Raw genomic sequence first — 6,409 nt, forward strand, 5'->3', positions numbered from 1 at the left:
CTGTTAATGGATGAGTGTAGAGCATGTCTTCATCTTTAGGAAGCACGAGGCATGTCCTTACTAAATTATGAATTCATAATTTCATTTACATTATACGCTCAGACACATGTAGTCATGTCGTTCTAAACCACGGCATGTGGGACGCTGTTTTGCCTCGGGTCGCAACCTCTCTATATAATGTGTGTTCGACTCCTGCAGGTCAGACTTCACTTTTGGCTCGTGGTTTCTCCGGGTCTCTGGAGCTCGTCCTGACCTGTAGAACTTCTTTGTAATAAACTTCACTTTGCAAGCAAATTCTGGGTCCACGGAGAATTCTTCCTTTACCATCATCGACATCTCTGCTGCTCAGAATATACCATAATAGCAGCCTTAAAGAGTTCCACAACAGAACCTTCTCTAACAGCATACACTAGTACAATGTTTTGCACGAACATAGCCATTCCCATTCATGGTGAAAATAATATTGTATTCCAGGAGCAGCATTTGTCTCAAAGACTCATCTGGTTTATGTTTTTGCTGTTAGTTGTATTGATGATTTAATGACTTGCTCTGAGGAGTTGATGCAGGAAACTATGTTCCAGGTTTCCCCATTTGGTAACACTACCTGTTACTAGAAAGGAACTAAAAAAGGTCAGTGTTCAGTAGCTACACTTCCAAATAATAAACGAATAATCAGTGTAACCTGGAGTCTTCGGACGTTGTACAAGGGGACGTAGGCAACTGGACTTGGTTGACTTACTTCACAAGCAAGTCCAGTTGCCTATGTCCACGTGTTCAACGTCTGAAGATACCAGGACCTGGAAGACTGCCAATCTTCACAGATGACCGTGCACAGCATTTCAGATGAGCAAAGATAATATGAACCGGTATCTGCAATTATCAATAGTTCACAGAGTTAAATCGACCGTAAAATTTCCCAGCGGCTGATTTCTGAAGAAGCTGTCACTGGAATTAACCAATCAGCTTAACTCTATGAGACCATTGTCTCCATTGTTCCTGTGATTAGCACCAAATGACAAAAGGCCCCTAAGTTCTTTACAAGAAACTTACAGAGATATTATTATGGAATAATGGGACCCATAAAACAAAGGAGGGACTTTTACACTTTGTATGCAGCTGATGGATCAGCACTGTTGGGGCGTTGTGTAGTGAACATACTGCATGTTACTGTATGCTACTGCTCATGTTTATTATTGAAGCTGTTTTAATTTTGAATGGTTTACATTTGTCTATGAAATGTTATAATTTACTAAAGCAAATATATTTATTATTTTTCAATCTTTTTGATTGTGAACCTGTTGAGATGAGCTGCCAAACTACACGATATGCTATCAACAGCAGATTGCAGATAAAAAATTCTCTCAGTGCCTTGTTGACTCACTCTTGGTCTAAGTGGAATTCACATCACGATGTTCACACAGGTTTCATGAAGACAGAGGCGATAGGCAGAAGTCACAGCTCGGTAACGACACAACAATAAAAACCACAATGAGGACGTCACACTTGATGGAAGTCAATAGAAATCTTTGAACATACAAGGAGTGGGAGTCGTACTGACGGGTGCACTGGAGTAGAAAAATAAATGAATACGCGAAAAACTGGCACATTGTGACCATTCCCTCGTTGGCACATTACCGCTCGCAGTCAATAGCATATGGTTCAAGTCGAGTGTGACTCTGGCCCATTGAAAAGTATATAAATGGCTTTATTGGAAATCATTAAAGGGGACATGTTTGTTTGCTTCACTGAGATGTTTTGTACCATGATCGTTTGCTAGCCTGCTGACTAAGCCCATTTGATATTGTTATGTTCTCCCTTAAGTGGCCCTCACTACGTAAGTTGAACAAATGAGTGAGCTGGCAGCGTGTAATGGCGTGGTAGGCCCGTGGATACGCTCCAGTATCACAGAAATGTGGCTTTCACACATTAATAATGTGCTTTAATATAAACATGCTTTTGGAGCCATTATGATTAATGCTCCATGTTTTGCAATCTCATGTTTTCAGAGATTTATTTTGGGGCAACGAACGTCCATTTATTCACTTTGACACATTCAGATGTTTTGTGAATATTGTGATTCAGGCTTTTAGCTGAACAACATTGAGCCAGTATCAGGTCATCTGAGGTAAAGCATTTTAAGGCTTCCACAACAGGCTTTGTAAAGTTTGTATTTTTATTTCCCATCATTTCAAAACTTTAAATCTGAAATATAAATAATGTATTTTCTATTGTGACAACCATACATCAGAAAAAGCTGCCTCTGAGTGCAATTCTTCATTCTTTTTAAGGCCATGGCTCATTTAAATTGATCCTGGAAATGTTTAACTATCACCAAATATTCCATGGCCAGTTGATTTATTCATTCATTCATTCATTGGCTTTAATTAGCCTGTTGATTTGCCGAACAGAGACGTGTGGAGCTGCCGCCGACAGTTGATGAAGTGTATAAATAGCAATTTATATCTGTCTGAATGCTCGGGGAATGAGTTGCAATGAGCGGAAGCCATTACAGTCGGAAAGGAACAATTGACAAGGATATTACAGGTTAATGGGCTACGTTGTCATCAGTCTGCAGCCTGGAGATGTTTATAGAGGGTATGATAGTGAGCTGGTTGTAATGATTTGCATTGATCAGCCCATTGACATGGGATGGGTTGATGTGTCTCCAGTCGCTCATTGGTTATTTATTACATACCCACTCACATCTGTTTGCACAGCTCGTGTCCCCACACAGCACCGCACACTTAACCCTTTAGAGCCTGGTAATTTACCCCATTAACCAGAGCGCTGCCTGCTGTGGCTTCACTACACTGAACATGTATGTAGAGCAATGTATGGGGTTATTTTGTTGGGAGCTCATGTTGTTAGTAGCGAGGTCTGTAGCTGTCATCAGGACAGTGCAGGTGAGGGGATGTCAGTTTCTGTGTCAGCCATGGAATTGAAAATCCATAGAGATCAACCAAAGATCAGTGTAGGTGAAAGAATAATTTTTCCACAGAGAATAAATTACATTTTAGATGTTAAAGGGACACTGCAGTGATTTAACACATTAAAGTTAGTTTATTCATTTTGAGAAGCACTACTGAACCTGTGAAAGCAGATAATATGGTCTTTGACACTGGAGGAGCTTTTCAAAAGTTTGAAGCAAACAAAAAACTGCTGATGTGACCAGGGTTATCTCAGCTTGGGCTTGACACTCGAGAGAGAAAGCCTACGTCACAAACCTGGGGTTGTGGGTTTTGAAAGAAGTGCTTTAGACAGGGAGCATCTTTTTAATGGATGCTTTCTAGTTGCATCATGGGAATTATAGGATTTTGTGTTTTTAAAGCTTTACCAATACGCAGAAACAAGAATCTAAATATCTCACCCTCTGCTGCTTCAGTTTTTAAAGCTCCTTATCCAACCTGTTCTTTTCGATTCCCCAAACCCTTTGTTTTATCAGTAAATTGCAACTTTGATTGTGTTGGAGTGGATGTTTTTTATCTATGATGGGCTTGAATAATAATATCAGGGGAGGTAATATTGGAGTCGGTGCAATAGCGATTTAGGGATGGAGCCATATCATCAAATATCTAATTGAAAACAAACTTATCTGAAACATTTGATATAAATCTGTGTGATAAGGATTACCAAAAACAACAGAAACCATCTTCAAGAAATGTTAATTTGATGTGTTCTTTGACTTTTTAGTCTGGTCCATGTCGCAAACAATAACATGGAGGAGACCGGATTTATGACCTATACTGTGGCCAGCCACCAGGAGGCGATCAGGACACTATGGCTTCGTTTCTGTGGGGCAATCATGTCTTCCATCTTTATATAGAGTCTAGGGATGACAGCAGGGGCGTTTCTAGGATTGAAAGAAAGGGGGGGCTTAGCCCCTAAGGAAGCTGAATGTTAGCGCGCTGCGCGCGCCAATTTTTTTTGGGTTCATTTGGGGCTGAGGATATCCATTGTTTCAGACAGTTCATAGATTGGTTCAATCAGAAAGAGTGAGATTTTTCTCTGTATCTTTGCTTGCATTCATTCAGTATAAGATAACAGAAGAGACAGAATTTTAGTTTCATTGTGAAATTTGACAACACAAATATGAACTTTTCTCAAATAGAGAGAAATAATTATCCTGCTTGTAAAGGAAAGACGGATATACTAGTTTTTATATCCGCGTCACTCCCAAATCCTAATTCTTAAAGGAACCACACACAATGGATGGAGAATGGACCTGCCAGTGTCAACTTCTGAGTTGTTTATTTGTTTGGTATGAGCAGAAGGGAATAAGATAGAATAGAGAGCTGTCGATAGTTATTTCTTACATTTCAAATTTGCTCGCTCACACTCTTGCTCACTGGAGACAATTTCTAACAAAATAGCTAGCTAGCTAGCTTAGTGTTAACATAACTCATTACAATATTCCCTTTCATTTGCCTCAAGTAAACCTAAAATTAAGCAGGTAACAATCGTTCACAACTACAGATAGCCACATTCTGTAACTACCTGTACTTACAATTTCACTCCATGCGTCATTAACTATGAGCTAAACTCCTTGGCTGTAATCCTGCTGTCTTGATGAGAGACGTTGGCAGAAAGCCAGCGCAGCAGCGATGCAGACTCCCCAAGGTCCTAGTGCCCGGTCTTTTCATTGTTAAGTATGATGAGAGGCTATTGGATTGTAATTTGAAGGGAGAGAAAACATACAAACCAGAAACGCACTTACATATGTAGCATGTTAGAGTTATAAATAACTTGTCCATGTGTAAAACAAAAGTTTAATTAAAAAAAAAAAAAATTATTATTATTTTTTTTTAAATCCCAATAATTATTTGGGGGGGCTGAAGAACATTTTAGGGGGGGTTCAGCCCCCCTAAAACAGGCCTAACGACGCCCCTGGATGACAGTGTCACTCCACCTCTTGTCTGCACTAACTTTTTTCAAAACCAATAGGATGGATTTCCATGCAATTTTTATACTGGCAGTCATGGTCCCCAGATGAAGTGTCCTAATAGCTTTGGTCATCATCTGACTACTGCCCACCATGAGCTTTGTCTCACTAGCTATTTGATGGACCATCTTAAAATTGGTAACAAACATCCATGTCACACATTAGCACTTAATGAAATAAATGGTAAACATACATGGTTGACATCAGGAAATTAAAACCGTGTACATGTAGCTCAAAGCATAAGTACACAGTCACAAGTGGCTATAGGCTGTCAACTGTTAAAACCAAATACTTTAATAATCCACAATCCTTAAGGACCTCTCTTAATGCTCATGGAAGCAGAATAAAAGAAGAAGCTTTACACAAAACGAAAATTTAACCGGTTTCTGACTTTTTGAAGTAATCAGTGAAGTTACAAGTATAGTGTGAAAATGTTAAAATGTGACTAAACTAAAACATCATGATCCGAAGGGCAGGGACAGATACAAGCTGTTATTTCACCAAAAAAGTTATTCCACAGCCAAGATGAGATGAAGCACATAAGTGGTAGTCTGTAATAGTTGACTTAAAAAAAAGAAAAAGAAAATTGCTTTTATCGGACAAGTGAGCCTGTCACCACTCCCGGGAGCTGTTCACATCCAGGGGCCACACAGAGTCACAACTTTCCCATATCTCAATAACTTTAAATTGAAAGTGTGTGACACTTTGAGTCATGAACTTACACCCTCATCTCTCTGCTTCATTTCAGCAATGATTCCATTCTTGGTCTCCGTATTGCCGCACGGTCCATTTTAGCCACACTTGCCTATGAATTTGCATACCATTGCAGCTATATAAAATGTTTCATATAATTTGAAATAGCAGGCAGTTGACTGGTTGCAGGGGGCTGATATATGATGTACTGTACATGGATAAAATGGTGATTTGGACGCCCCTTCGCACAAGACTTTTCCCCTGGGGCACCAAAACAACATAATTCTTGCAGGAGTCTCTGACGTTATAACAGGAAGAGTGGCCTTTGGAAATATTCATCATCATCTTTATCATCATCTGTAAATAGCTTGCTCCTCAAAATGAACGCTGGCATGAATAGAAAATGGAATAAAGCAAATGCCCTGATGTCCCTCCGTAAATAAGTTTTTCCATCTTACACAGATGAAAGGTTTTACCTTCTTCTTTCCGAAACAAATATACTACTTTGTGCTCCTATAAGACTTAGGTAAGACCCTGACATTTTTTTCAAGGAGACATATTGAAAACAGGAAGCAATCAGAGTATTCATAAAAGAGCCGCTGGTCTCAGGTTTTGCTGAGTACATCTCTTGCCGAGGCCTAAAATACATAAGAGCAGGAAAATCATGAGTATTGTTCCACCTGCTTCCATAAGGGTCTCTATGAAAACTATTAGAGGGGATGAGGGGGGTTCAGAAAAAGTTGAGATTTCTATCTTTTCTTTTTTTCAAAGGGAGGG

The sequence above is a fragment of the Limanda limanda genome, chromosome 18 (genome assembly GCF_963576545.1).
Source record: "Limanda limanda chromosome 18, fLimLim1.1, whole genome shotgun sequence".
Classification (NCBI taxonomy): domain Eukaryota; kingdom Metazoa; phylum Chordata; class Actinopteri; order Pleuronectiformes; family Pleuronectidae; genus Limanda; species Limanda limanda.